The 15460-nt window shown below is 41.8% G+C and overlaps 1 pseudogene; it reads left to right on the top strand.

The window, feature by feature from the left end:
• The first annotated feature begins 7850 nt into the window (after positions 1–7850).
• On the top strand, positions 7851–12880 carry LOC122430850 (annotated as a pseudogene).
• The last annotated feature ends 2580 nt before the right edge of the window (positions 12881–15460 follow it).

Below are 15460 nucleotides of genomic sequence, written 5' to 3'. Positions count from 1 at the left end.
AAATGGACATTTTGTAAACCTCTTATAATGAAGTGATTTAAAACATAACAAAAATAAGAAAGAATAGTATCATGAATGCTGTATTTCACCATTCGGCATCAATAACTACAAAATTACTCACTTAGTCTCACAGGTTGTCATAGACAGGAGACTAGAAGCCAAGATCAAGGTGGTGAATAATTGGAGACGCTCTTTTTGACTTGCTTCAGTTCTCTTCTTGCTGTATTCTCACATGTGGTAGAGATGGGAAGGGAGGAAGAGGGAGAATAAAAGAGAAAAAGAGGGAGAGGCTAATCCCATCATGCGGGCCCTACTGTTGAAACCCCATATCAACTTAGTTACTGCCTGAAGGCCCTGCCACCTAATACCATTACATCGGGAGTCAAGTTTTCAACATCAGAATTAGGGGGTGGACACAAACAATTCAATCCATAGCAACTATGCAGATCTGTTTTTAAATCAAGACAGACCCTCATTTAATTTCTCTTTTTACTCTTTATTCATTTTTCTGAAGTATTTAAGGGAAGAGATGACCATTTCACAAGTTACACATAATGAATATTTGGGAGAAATGATATTATGTGCAAAAAATACTATTTTGTTCCAAGGAAAATAAACATCTTATATCCAGCCCATGTTCAAATTTCCCTGATTCTCTAAAGACAGATGTCTTTTCACAGTTTACTGAAAGAATGTACTCATATGTTGTACTTGGTTATTATCTTTTAAGATGGAATAATTTTTCTCTTGAAATTTTAATGCCATTTATTTGTTTAAAAACTGATAAGAACCAGGGTGGTTTGTCTTATAGAATGTCCCAATATTGGGTTTAGAGCAGGGGTCCACAACATCGGTACCAGGACCAGTACCCGTCCTTGGTCTACCAGGAACCAGGCAGCACAGCAGGAGGTGGGCAGCAGGCCAGTGAGTGAGGCTTCATCTGTATTTACAGCTGCTCCCCAGTGCTCTCCCATCACCCCTAGATGGAACAGTCTAATTGCAGGAAATCCAGCTCTGGGCTCCTATTGATTCTGCATTATGGACAGTTGTATAGTCATTTCTTTTTATATCACAATGTAATAGTAATAGAAATAAAGAGCACAATAAAAGAAATAACCATGAATCATCCAGAAAACATCCCCCCACTGAGGTTTGTGGAAAAATTTTTTTCTAGGAAACCAGCCCCGGGTGCCAAAAAGTTGTGGGACCACCTGTTTAGAGGATTGCTTCTCCATTCCTTTATCTGTGTTTTTTCCTGGAAACTGGTAGTTAGATCTATGCTGCTAAGTCACTTGCATCGTGTCCGACTCCGTGTGACCCCATAGACGGCAGCCCACCAGGCTCCGCCATCCCTGGGATTCTCTAGGCAAGAACACTGGAGTGGGTTGCCATTTCCTTATGCATGAAAGTGAAAAGTGAAAGTGAAGTCTCTCAGTCGTGTCCAACTCTTTGAGACCTCATGGACTGCAGCCTACCAGGCTCCTCCATCCATGGGATTTTCCAGGCAGGAGTACTGGAGTAGGTTGCCATTGCCTTCTCCGAGTTAGATCTATACTTGAGTTCAAAAGATTTTATTGGAATATTTCATATGCAGATATATATTTCTTATGGTTCCACCCAAGAGGCTCATAATTTCCTTCTGTCTCACTTTGAGAGATGCTGAAATGCCATGGATTCTAGTGTTGTCAACCTCATGTATCCATTATATACCTCCCCTTCTATCTTTCACTTTCGGTTCCAGCATTCATTGATGACATTTGCCTAAAATCATTTTATGAGGATATTTCAAAATAGAGGTTTCCTCTTTCTACCATTCCTTCTAAATTAATTCTTGAAATTCTTCAATAAAAATAAGGTTCCCTTTGCTGTTTATAGTACATGAACTATGCCTCATACAAACAAAAATAACATAAATAACACTGATTATTTTCCTTTCTCAGTGCTCAGAATAGTGAGAATTGATGCCTTAGAAATCTGTCACAGTGATAAATTAGATATTGTCTATTAACATTTGGACACCTTCAGTGGGCTTAAAACTAAATATTAAATGGGATCCACCCCCATTACTTCATGGCGAATAGAAGGGGAAAAGGTGGAAGTAGTGACAGATTTCCTCATCTTGGCCTCTAAAATCACTGTGGATGGTGACTGCAGCCATGAAATCAGAAGATGTTTGCTTCTTGACGGGAAAGCTATGACAAGCACAGAAAGAGTGTTGAAAAGCAGAGACATCACTCTGCCAACAAAGATTTGTATAGTCAAGGTTATGGTCTTCCCAGTGGTCATGTACAGTTGTGACGGCCAGACCGTAAAGAGGGTGGCGCACCAAAGAATTGATGCCTTTGAACTGTGGTGCTGGAGAAGGCTCCTTAGAGTCCATTGGTCAGCAAGGAGATCAAACTAGTCAATCTGAAAGGAAATTAACCTTGAATACTCATTGAAAGTACTGATGCTGAAGCTGAAGCTCCCGTATTTTGGTCACCTGAGGCAAACAATTGACTCATAGGAAAAGTCCCTGATGTTGGGAAAGATTGAGGGCAGAAGGAGAAGAGGGTGTCAGAGGATGAGATGACCGGATGGCATCACCAATGCAATGGACATGAACTTGAGCAAACTCTAGGAGATGGTGAGGGACAGGGAGGCCTTGCATGCTGCATTCCATGGGGATTGCAAAGAGTTAGACACGACTAGGTGACTGAACAACAACATAGTATTTGGAATTTCTGACATTTATACATTTAATTTGTATCAATGGATTGGATGCAATGCTAAAATTGTCCCAATTTTGGCCTCTTCAAATGGATTCCTAAACTTTCTGTCCAGTCCTCACTGGTTTGAAGTCCCTCAACTTTCTGGTATTTCAAGATTCCCAAGATTACTTGCTGCATTTCTTTACCAGTCCTGAAATCAGTCATGTCTTTGAGAATCCATGGATCGTCTGGTGGGAAATATATTTAGAGGCTATGTGTTAGACTTCAGGATAGTCACTGTTAAATCAAGTTGTCATTGCTTCTAGGCTTTTTGGTGCTCAGAGTCAGGAAACACACATTTTCCTTAAAAAAAAAGGGGGGGGGGGATATAGCTGGCTGTACAAACTTATGCTTTCAGTTCAAGATTTAAGACAGCAGGGTTTTACTTAAGCTTCTTTATTTTATGTGTGAACCTCTCTTCTCTAACCATTGAAAATTTTACTTCAGAACAATATTAGCTTTAATTACTGACTTGCTTTTACCTGTAAAATACATACGATACTGTCACAGTAACAGAAGCAATATCAGCAACAACAAGTTGTTGAATAAAGTTTCAGGTTTCTTTCCTTTTCTGCTTTTGGGTTTCTTTTGCTTTTGTTTTGGATGGGCAGTATTTTTGTTTGTCTTTGTCCTTAGAAGATATTCCACTCTGAATGTAGAGTCATAATTCTGAATTTTAAAGCCACTTAAGTAATGTTTTGTTATGTGCAACTGGTCACCAACTTGATACAATTTGACTTATAGTCTTTGTTCTCAATTTTGACACATGTAGTTACCCATTTTTTGATTCTGCAACACATTCGCATGGTTGTGAATCAAAGTATAAAACAAGAAAAATCTCACTTCCCTGCCCCTCATCTGTAAATTATATTTCAGTAGTTTATGGATTATTCTTATATTTTTAAAAAATGAAAATAAACATAGATGTGTATGTAGAAGCAACAAACTATAAGAACTGTTTTGGACCTTCTTCTTTTTAAAACTAAATACATAGTGCAACCTGAAGTCACCCATTCCACTCCTCCTTCCATCCACATTATACCCAGGTATTGGGATGCCCTGTGACTTATTCCACATGCCCCTGTGGATGATCACTTCTGGTATCTTGTTGATATTTTGCCTTTTTTTTTTTTTTTTGACTATTTTGCTTATTTTAATTTGAGGATAATTTCTTTATAATATTGTGATGGTTTATGCCATACATTGACATAATTCTGCCATAGGAACACATGTTCCCCCTCCCCCACCCTGAAACCCCCTCCCTCCTTCCTCTCTACCCTATCCCTCTGGGTTGTCCCAGAGCACTGCTTTGGGTGCCCCGCTTCATGCATTGGACTTGTACTGGTCATTTGTTTTACATATGGTAATACACATTTTTCAATGCTATTCTCTCAAATCATCCCACCCTCACCTTCTCTCACAGAAACCAGAAGTCTGTTCTTTACATCTGTGTCTCTTTTACTGCCCTGCATGTAGAATGGTTGTTACCGTCATTCTAAATTCCATATATATGTGTTAATAAATAGTATTTGTGTTTCTCTTTCTGACTTACTTCACTCTGTATAATAGGCTCCAGTTTCATCCACCTCATTAGAACTGACTCAAATGTGTTCCATTTTTTTTAGCTGAGTCATATTCCATTGTGTATATATACTACAACTTCCTTATCTGTTTATCTGCTAATGGAAATCTAGGTGGCTTCTGTATCCTAGCTATTGTAAATAATGCTGCAGTGAACATTGAGGTTCATGTGTCTCTTTCAATTCTGGATTCCTTGGGGTTTCTGCCCAGCAATGGGATTGCTGGGTTGTATGGCAGTTCTATTTCCACTTTTTAAAGGAATTTCCCTCTGTTCTCCATAGTGGCAGCACCACCAACAGCGTACAAGGGTTCCCTTTTCTCCACACCCTCTCCAGCATTTATTATTTGTAGACTTTTTGATGACAGCCATTCTGAATGGAGTGAGGTGATACCTCATTGTGGTTTTGATTTGCATTTCTCTGATAATGAGCTATGTTGAGCATCTTTTCATGTGTTTATTAGCCATCTGATGTGCTCTTTGGAGAAGTGTCTGTTTAGTTCTTTTGCCCACTTTTTGATTGGGTTGTTCTTTTTTCTGATATTGAGCTGCATGAGCTGCTTGTATATTTTGGAGGTTAATTCTTTGTTAGTTGTTTCAGTTGCTATTATTTTCTCCCATTCTGAAGGCTGTCTTTTCCTCTTGCTTGTAGTTTCCTTCATTGTGCAAAAGATTTTAAGTTTAATTAGGTCCCATTTGTTTATCTTTGTTTTTATTCCCATTACTCTGGGAGGTGGATTATAGAGGATCTTGCTGTGATTTATGTCAGAGAGTGTTTTGCCTATATTTTCCTCTAGGAGTTTTATAATTTCTGGTATTACATTTAGATCTTTAATCCATTTTGAGTTTATTTTTGTGGATGGTGTTAGAAAGTGTTCTAGTTTCATTCTTTTCCAAGTGTCTGACCAGTTTTCCCAGCATCACTTGTTGAAGAGATTGTCTTTTCTCCATTGTATATTCTTGCCTCCTTTGTCAAAGATAAGGTGTCTATAGGTGATTGGATTTATCTCTGGGCTTTCTATTTTGTTCCATTGATCTATATTTCTGTCTTTGTGCCAGTACCATACAGTCTTGATGACTGTAGCTTTGTAGTAGAGCCTACTTTGTAGAGTAGGTCAGGCAGGTTGATTCCTCCAGTTCCATTCTTCTTTTTCAAGATTGCTTTGGCTACTTGGGGTTTTTTTGTGTTTCCATACAAATTGTGAAATTATTTGTTCTAGTTCTGTGGGAAATACTGCTGGTAGTTTGATAGGGATTGTGTTGAATCTATAGATTGCTTTGGGTAGCATACTCATTTTCACTATACTGATTCTTCAACTCCACGAACATGATACGTTTCTCCATTTATTTGTGTCATCTTTGATTTCCTTCATCAGTGTTTCATGGTTTTGTATATATGTCTTTTGTTTCTTTAGGTAAATTTATTGCTAAATATTTGGGCGCCCACATCACCACTACTATTCAGCGTAGTTTTGGAAGTCCTAGCCACAGCAATCAGAAGAAAAAGAAAGAAAAGGACTCCATATTGGAAAAGAAGTAAAACTCTGACTGTTTGCAGATGACATGATCCTCTCCATAGAAAACCCTAAAGACACCACCAGAAAATTACTAGAGCTAATCAATGAATATAGTAAAGTTGCAGGATGGAAAATGAATACACAGAAATCCCTCGCATTCCTATACACCAACAATGAAAAATCAGAAACAAATTAAAGAAAAAACCCACTCACCATTGCAATGAAAAGAGTAAAATACTTAGGAATAAATTGGTCTACAGATATTCTGCTTTTAAAAACAACGTGCAGTAGATAGATTGTGTAGATGGCTTTTCATATTTTCACCATTGTATCATTTTGATAGATCCATAAAAGTAAAACTGCTGAGTTAAAGGGCATAAGTGTGTGTCATTTATTAGATGCTGTCATACTCCTCCTGTTGTAATTTAACATCAAAACTGAAATTAAACAATATGTGAAAATGAGGATTAAGACACAGTGCCCCATCTATACACACCTGGTGATCAGGCCAGGCTTCTGTTGTTGGACCCAAGGACAAGCCTGGATAGATCTCATGCAGGAATGGACCCTGGGAGTCCTGGAAGGAGTCATAAAACACTATCATCTTTACTTTGGCTGCAGTAACAGTTTGCAGCTAGCCCTATTCATCTCAGGCTGAGCAGGAGATTTGAGTGGTTTCGTCTTCTTTGATTGAAAAGATTCTTAAAAATTATTTTTTTGTATGTTTGGTTTGGCAGACAAAATTTTTTAAGGCATGGACCCTACTGGGGAATCACATAAGAAATATATCCATTTATCTTCAGCAAATGGACATTATTAAATTAGTTGGTTTATATGTTCCTGGTGATCTTCCTTTATAAATAGAAAGGAAACAAACATGTTTAGTATGCATTCAGTCACTTAACATCAACCAACTTGAATTAAATCCCTCTCCATCCCCACTGCACTCCCAACTCTAGGCCAGAAATAAAAACAGGCATAGACTGAAGGCTGAATCCAGCACACTGTGGTGGAGATTTGGCTCTCACTATATTTTTTTCTGGAAGAAAAGAATAGTGGCTAACATTAAAATCTGTAGATTGTACATAAATACCTAGACTTCTGACTTCTCTTGAAAACATGGCCAACTGGCCTGCTTTCCAGCATGGTTGAAGTGGAGGAAAGGCTGTTCCCAGTGGTCAGGCCTGTGCTGCCCAGGGTCCAGCATGGCCACCTAGTCCTACTATAATTTCTCTTGCCTCCTGGGGCCATGAGTCTGTGGGAACTAGACTGCTAGCTTGCCTAAGATAAAGACCACTTATGTCTTGATCAACTTTGACTTTGAAGCATCTAATCCAGATCCCAGCACACAGGTCTTCCTTGTATGTTTGTTGCCTGATATGAAATATCTTGTGGATGCATTTGACATTTCTTCCAATTCTGAAACCATGCAATTGAAATACTGCTCTACCCTAAATCTTTGATGCAGGCTGGCATCATAGGTGTGCCTAATATCTGCCATCTGACCCACTACCTAAAGCCAGTCATATGTCCCTGGGCTGCCCTTGAACCCTTCACTGCCATTTGACTGCTTTTCCTCCTAGCAATCAGCTCTCCAATGAGGACAGCAATGAACGTCTCATGAAGTGCCTGGAAGACCACACGATATCACGGAAGTCTAACATGGTCCCTAATATTCATTTTCATGATGTTCTTAGCAGTTTTTTCTCCAATTTGGCAAGTTTCCCATACACTTAGATGCCCATGCCATTCACTTTGGTTTTCCAGCTGAGCCTCAAGGAAGAGATTGCAGTAGAATTCTCTGTATTCTGAAAGTTTTCAACATCTACTCCCCAAGGACACTGATGGATGTAAACATTTTTGAGAGGTTTGTATTTTTATCAAATCAATTAGTGGCCTAGGGAAAGATTAGGTCATTCAGAGCATATATAACTAGACCCTTCTGGTCTTCATCACATGCTAAGAACCAATTTTTCCCTGAGTACTTGGATCTAGGAAAGAAGCATGAAGTGGCTTGGGCTGCTCGTGCTGGTGTCCCTCTCAGAGTGCATAGTCACGTAAGTATGAGGACTGTAAGCCACATCATCTTCCTTTCTGGGATGTTTCTTTTCATCTGATTATTCTTCCACCCATCAGTGTTAGACAGGAAAGGAATATTTCCCTGACAGTCTTAAAGTTCAACTCTTACTTATTGATAAGCCCCTTGCTATAGGGACTGTGGGTCCCAAGGGTCATGGCATAGAGTTGCACGGTTGCACAACTCTTGGGGCCCACACGTGTGACCTATTGAAAATGGAACTCCTTGCAATTGTTCAGTGCACAGCCTACGCAGATGTAGGTATGGTCCTGTGGAATAGCACTTTTCTGAAGTTTTTTCTATATCTCTTCTCTGTTCTCTATTTCGGTGTGTATTTGTCTATGTCTGCATCTCTGTATCTCTCTCATTTATCTCTCCATCTCTTTGGAAGTCTCTGTGCCTGCAGATAACTCTGTTGTTTTTCCTTACTTTTAATTTTTCAATTTTAACTCTTCTTTGCCCTAGAGCCTCTTAATGTCCCTAATATTTTCCCTATCTCTTGGATTCTGCTTTCAACCCTCTCTTCTCTTTCAACATGGAGAAAGATTGGGAGAGCTACTTATACACGGTTTTACATCTGACAAGCAGTGTGACCACAGCCAACTCACAAACTTCCTGTATTTCAAATTCCTCCCCTGGAAAAACTGTATAATAATCCCCCTTCTACCTCCATCCCTGAGCATCTTTGAGAAGGATACAGTGGGAATGCAACAGCAATGCTAATGGCTGTCATTGTTGAGACTTCCTATTTATAAGGTACCTTATATCCCTCACTTCACTTATTCCCAAAATATTCTATTTGGAGGGTGGGAATTATTACATTCCACCATTTTACCGAGGGAGAGACAGACCCCACATGGTCATATGGCTTACCCATCATTACAAAACAGAACCTTTATTCAAACCTATGTCTTTGCCATGGTACATGCATAAAATTCTGATAACAAGGTGACTCATAAAAATGACTGGAAAATACACAGTTCCATTACAATGCCAGTTATACCTTAACACTGACAGCTAATTGTAGCTTCTTCTTTGTTTTCTTTGCCAAATGATTGGTGAAAGACTACCTCTAATGAAAGTGAAGATCACGCGAAAAACCCTCAGTAAACAAACAAACAAACAAACAAACAAAAAAAACTTGCTGAACAATTTCCTGAAGGAACGTACTTATAGACTGTCCCAGATTTCTTCTCGTGGCTCGAATATAACTACTCACCCCCTGAGAAACATCGAGGATGTGAGTAGTTTGGTAGGATGGTGCTCCACAGCGCCCCCTGGTGCTCTAGCCTAGCACCGGGGCTCATCTGGAGGTGACAGGTGGGATGTTGGGGTTGGGGTTCCTGCAGTAGGCAGAAACAGTGGAAAACAGGGATCCCACCCAGAGGAGAAGGCACTCTCATCTTCAACTCTTGGTCTTGGTGACTGGGCCCAGAAATTACCAGGTGGCAGGTAAACATCCATTTCTGTGCCAAAGATGTGTCATTAGTTTGAGGGAGATTGTTCCTTCTGAAATAAGTGAGTCAGTCAGTTACAGATGAAGAGTGAACCATCTCTGATCAAAAGGTAGAACCAATGGCAAAGCAGCTGTGAACTCCCAGGCAGAGGAATTCAGTTTCCACAGAAGCAAGAACCACAGCTGTAAAAAGTTACTGAACCCGTATTCTGTGTAAGGCCATAAGATTCTAACACAGTGGTTACTATTTTTAGATTAGAAAAAGGGCTTATTTTGTCTTCAAGAATGCTCATGCTGGCCTGAGAGATAGGCAAAGAGTAAATACATGTCAAATGAAAGGGTCACCTGTGTAGTGTTGATTGGATGTGGTCTGAGTTTAGAGGGAGTGGCTGAGGTTGATCAAGAAGGACCTCCTGGAGAAGGGGGCGCTAAGGCTGGGTTTGAAGAGACTACAGAGCTTCTCAAATGAAGGCACCAGGACTTCCCTGGGTGTCCAGTGGTCCTGAGGTCCAGTGGTTATGCCTCAGCGCTTCCAATGCAGGAGGTACCACTTCAACACCTGGTCATAGAGTCAGTATCCTGCATACCATGTAGCACAGGAAAAATATATCAAATGCAGGCACCTCAAAGGCTGTGAGCTGCACAGTGGTTAGAAAGTGATCTCAAGAGATATGTGACACCCAGAGGGAGGCATCAGTGTGGGAATAGAGGGTAACCAGTTCTGCACTAACCTACTCCCTCCTTTTCCCTGTAGATAGTATATGTGGGTAACATCACCACTGAAACACCCCCTCAGGAATTCCATGTTGTCTTTGACACAGGCTCATCTAACTTGTGGGTGCCATCCATCTTTTGCACCAGCCCAACCTGTTGTGAGTACAGATAACCCATACACGGAGCATCCTTCACTTGCCCTGCCAGCCTGTTTTCCACCCTTGGCAACTGATGACACTTATCTCTTGTGTATGCAGCTACACGTGTTAGGTTCAGACATCTCGAGTCTTCCACCTTCTGGCCTACCAGAAAGACCTTCAGGATCGAATATGGTTCTGGAAGGATGAAGGAAGTTGTTGCTCATGACACCGTTTGAGTAACAGTGTAACATATGCTGAGTCAGGACTGGCTGTGGAGTGACCACTGCTTGCAAAACAAATGTAGGACCTTCTGGCAGGACACTTCCTAGCCTAACTCCCATAGATATTGGCCATCTTACCCACAGTATCCTGTCCCTGGGGAGGCAGTGCCTGTGGTGACACATGAGCACACAATTTAGCTAACCCAGAGAGTGGCTTGAGATGGGGACTTGCAGCTTCTCTGCCCATGAGCAGTTCAAGGTTCATTTTGCTGGGTGTGAGAAGAGGGGGAAAAAGCACCCAATTTTATATTCTCGGACTGTTCCAGGCACTTTCAGGTGATAACTGGTTTAGTTCTGCAACAACCCCACATAGCAGTTACTCTGATTAGCTCATGAGACATATGAGAAAACTGAGGTGCAGACAGCAAGGGCCTTGCTGAGGTCACACATGTGGTAAGCAGTGGAGCTGGGCCGATTTTTCAGGACTGAAGTTGCTGTGGGGTGTTTGGGAACAGGATAAAACTGATCTAGGGACCCTGGGGGCAGTCAAGGGCTTCAGAGGTATCCAGACTGGGAAACTGGAGGCCAGAGATGTCAGGGGACCTGATAAATGATATCTCACTCTAGAGGACCCTTGAGAGTCTAATAAGCCTATGGCCTGCCTCCCCAAAGTAGTTGAGTAGTTCACCCCTCTCTCTCTTTCTCTCTCATACACACTCACACAATTACACACATATCCCCAAAAGTGAATTTCCCAGGCAGTAATTTCATAGATCCCTGCAAGCAAAATTGTATTTTTGGCTTCTTTCTTCCTGGACAGATGCAGAATCCACAGTCCCTTACAGAGAATGCAGTCCATTCCTGTCATTAGGTCACAGTGATGCCAAACAGAAGGCTGCCTTGCTCTCGGCTCATTTTGTCCACAAGAGGGCACCGATGCATCCTGGCCTGGCTCTTGGTTGCCCCTCCTGTACAGAAGCCACGAAGCCAATTTGACTCACTCAGGTGGTGTTTTTCAGAGGGGCAGATGTTTTAAAATTCATAGCCTCTCTCAAATGGAACCCAAATTCCCCTCCCAGCTTGGTCTAACCATCTGAGGCCCAGCAAAGACACAGCCCAGCTTCAATTCTTCCCTGAGGATCTAATGGCAATGCACCCCAGTCCAGTCCTATCCCCAGTTCATGTATCTGTAAGTGGGAACATTCTTCTCTCCCACAGATTGGGAACCTTGTAAGTACTGACCAGCCATTCGGTCTAAGCGTGGCAGAATACGGGTTTGAGGGTATACCTTTTGATGGAGTCTTGGGCTTGAACTAACCCAACATATCCTTCATTGGAGGCATCCCCATCTTTGACAACCTGAAGAATCAAGGTGCCATTTCTGAGCCTGTCTTTGCCTTCTACCTGAGCAAGTAAGTCTGAGATGGACAATCCCTTTCTCCAAATTATCTGTAAGATGCTTTCAGTTGCACGAAAATTATAGAACACTTGATAAAGAAGTATCCTGAGAGATAATCTAACCCAGGATAACTGGCCCAGGGCCCTACCTGGCATCACCACTGGTTTTTATAAATAATGTTTTATTGGAACACAACCATGCTCCTGGGCTCAAGACCAGTAACTTGGTCTGGGGGCGGGGTGAGTGAGGAGGAAGACTAATGGAAGGCAACAGGAAACAAGTTAGAGGAAAATGCAATACGATTTGCTTATGAATTTGTTAAGGAAGGAAGGAGAAGGATGGTGAATATCTTTCCTTCCTCGTTAGCATTTCACTGGGAGCCCAGGACCAGCTATCAAGTTTGCAGGTGCCAGTGAAAAATGAAAGTGTGGGCCACAAAACAAAAGTGTGGGATCCCTTGATCAAGAAATATTAGGCATTTCAAGACAGGAAGAGCAGAGGTGGAGGGCCCTTCTGAGTGTGGGGCCCTTTGGACAGTAGAGGTCACAGGCCAGCAGAGCCAACTCTGGGAGACTTGAACCCACACGGTTAGCACTCCCAGGCCTTGATTTCCCTGAAAATTGACAAGCTGGACAAGGGGAAAGCAAAAACACTTCAGCACCCTATCCTGTGAGGGAATCTGAGTACTCAGATAGCAGGAGGTCCAGGGCCTCTTCAGAAGACATAGTGGCTGGAACCCAGCCAAATGATTCACCTTCTAACCTCCTCTATTCCACTCACTAGCCAGTAACCGACCTCAGTGTGGTTCTCAATTGCTCCTAGACTCGATTTCTGCATTTGTAGATGGGGACCTTATTAGGGCCTTGATGGGTAGACAAGCACAGCTCTCAGACAGTCCTGTTGTCACTGTCCTCCAAAGATATCCCCCTCTCTTCTCTTGACAGATGCAGGGTGAAGGGCAGTGTGGTGATGTTTGGTGGGGTGGACTTAGCCTACTACCAGGGAGCGCTCAACTGGGTACCATTGATCCAATCAGGTGACTGGCGTGTACACATGGACCAGTAAACCTCTCCCTCTGAGGGTCAGTCCAAGTGATGCTCCCAGTACTGTACATGGACACAGGCAGACACTCACAAATGGATTCTCAGACACATAGTCACACTAACATATACACCACCCACAATGACACAGACAGACACACAGACACATGTAAACACACAAGCAGACAAATATACACAGAGACACATATAAACAAACATAGCTAGTCAGAGACACAGAAGCACACACAGACACATACAGACACACATACACACAAACACACAAACACATAGATACACAAACAGCCCATGGGTTCATAACCCCCAGGCCTCCTGACCAGGGCTCTGACCAGGATCCTCACTGGGTCCAGAGAGGTCTGTGCAGCTGGGAAAGCAATGCACCCACTGACCTGTGAGGCGGGGAGCACCGTCAGAGGACTCTGCAGTGTGGTGAACAGGATCAGGGAGGATTTCACCAGCCTGGATAGTGTTATAAGATGACAAAATGTCCAGGTATACCTAGGACCAAGGAAGTTCTCAGTACAGATAAATGTCAGTTTAAAAACAGGGAAAGTCCTGAGCAAATGGGGAAAACTGGTCGCCTTATGGAGAAGCTACCCAGCAGTGGAGAGAGGTTGGCTGCAATCTTAAGACGTGAAAACAACTAATAAAAAAGTCACCCCACATCCCTGGGCACAGAGTGGGGCAGGGGCTATAACTGAGAGAATCAGAAAGGTGGGATCCAGGAGTGACCTGAGGACAAGAGGCAATAACTGATAGGATTCTGTGTGATACCCTCAGACAAAAGCTGACCTGTCCTTTGGAGTTTCCGTGGGCTAGTCATGTATTTCCTAGCCAGGGTTTCAGGGTCTGAGCTGGTTGTAGGAGCAGTGATGGGAGACACCCTCTCCCAGAGGAGCCCCTCTCTCCCACCACTATGAGAATCTGCTGCCCTTGTGAATCTCCATCTTCACCCTGTGGTTGACCGGTTATTTGCTCTCCACAAGATAGGGCTCTCTGGATGTTTCTTATTCATTATTTTCACAATCTTCATTCACTCGTTCAACAGACAAGCATTGTGCATCCACTGTGTGCCAGGCACTTTAGGGAGACAATGAGAATAAAACTCGCCCTCACATCTAAGAAGGCAGATGCACAGAAATGACAGACACACATAGTGAACTGTCACTTTGGTACATGCTAGACGTGAGGAAGGGTCTATAGAAAGTGACCAATACAGGAGACTGATAAACACCGGGGGAAAGACTTCCCTGAGTCCATGACAATTAAGCTGGAATCTGGAAGATGAGAAGAAATTTGCTAGTCAAAGGGGAGGGGACTCTTCCAGATGTGCCAAGAAGCAAGAAAATATTCATAATGATGGAAAAATCAATTAGTATAAACACAATTAAAAATATACATTACATAATTAGCAGGGAAGGACATTAAAATGCTTAATACAATAATCCTTACATTCATGAAGCTGAAGAATAATGAGTATGTTAAGTTGAGACATGGAAAATAGGAATGGAAAGACTTTGGGAAAAATTTAATTGTCCATCACAGAAATTTGAAACAACTTTAAGAATACTAAAATATATGTAAATGGAATCCCACAGGAAGTGAAAGACAGGAGAATAAAGCAAAGAACTTCATAATTATTGGCTAAAAATGTCCAGATATGATGAAAGCTTTAAACCCATAAACACAGAAGCTCAATTAACTCAAGGACAAGAAATATGACAACTATACAAAGGCATATCATAATTCATTGTTTAAGAACCAGTCCAGGTTGGATGCATGAGAAAAGTGCTCAGGGCTGGTGCTCTGGGATGACTCAGAGGGATGGGATGGGGAGGAAGGTGGGAGCGGGGTTCAGGATGGAGGACACTTGTAAATCCATGGCTGATTCATGTCAATGTATGGCAAAACCACTACAATACTGTAAAGTAATTAGCCTCCAACTAATAAAAATAAATGAAAGAAAAATCAACCATAAAATGTAACCAGCAGGAAAAACAGAAATAGTAGAAGAAAAAATGAGAATGACAGCAGATTAGGCATATGAAACAATGTTAGCCAGAGGACACTGGCACCATGTCTTAGAGTGACGAGAGAAATATAATTGATTCAGAATTTTATACCCAAAAAGCACATATCAAAAACAAGATAAAATACTTTCTCAGACATACAACAACTATAAGACTGCATCACCGCCAACAGACCAATGCAATAAATGTTTTATAAAAGGTCTCAAGTCAGAAGGAATTTAAAAGGAAGTGGAAATCTATATCTACAGGGGTAATGAAGAGTACCCAAAATGATAAACATGTAATATATATTAAAAGGTAAATATAGGGCCTTCCCCAGTGGGCCAGTGGTTAAAGATCAGCTTTGCAATGCATGGGATGCTGGTTTGTTCTTTTGCCAGAGAACTAATATCCCACATGCCACTGAGCAACAAAGCCTGCATATCTGAAGTAGAGCTTACATACTGCAAGTACTGAGCTTGCCTTCCTCAAATAGAGAGTCCCTACCACAAGGAAGATCCTGCATGCCACACTAAGACC

This window comes from Cervus canadensis, chromosome 29 (assembly GCF_019320065.1).
Source record: "Cervus canadensis isolate Bull #8, Minnesota chromosome 29, ASM1932006v1, whole genome shotgun sequence".
In the NCBI taxonomy this organism is placed as follows: domain Eukaryota; kingdom Metazoa; phylum Chordata; class Mammalia; order Artiodactyla; family Cervidae; genus Cervus; species Cervus canadensis.
This window is presented reverse-complemented; position numbering and strand designations above follow the sequence as displayed.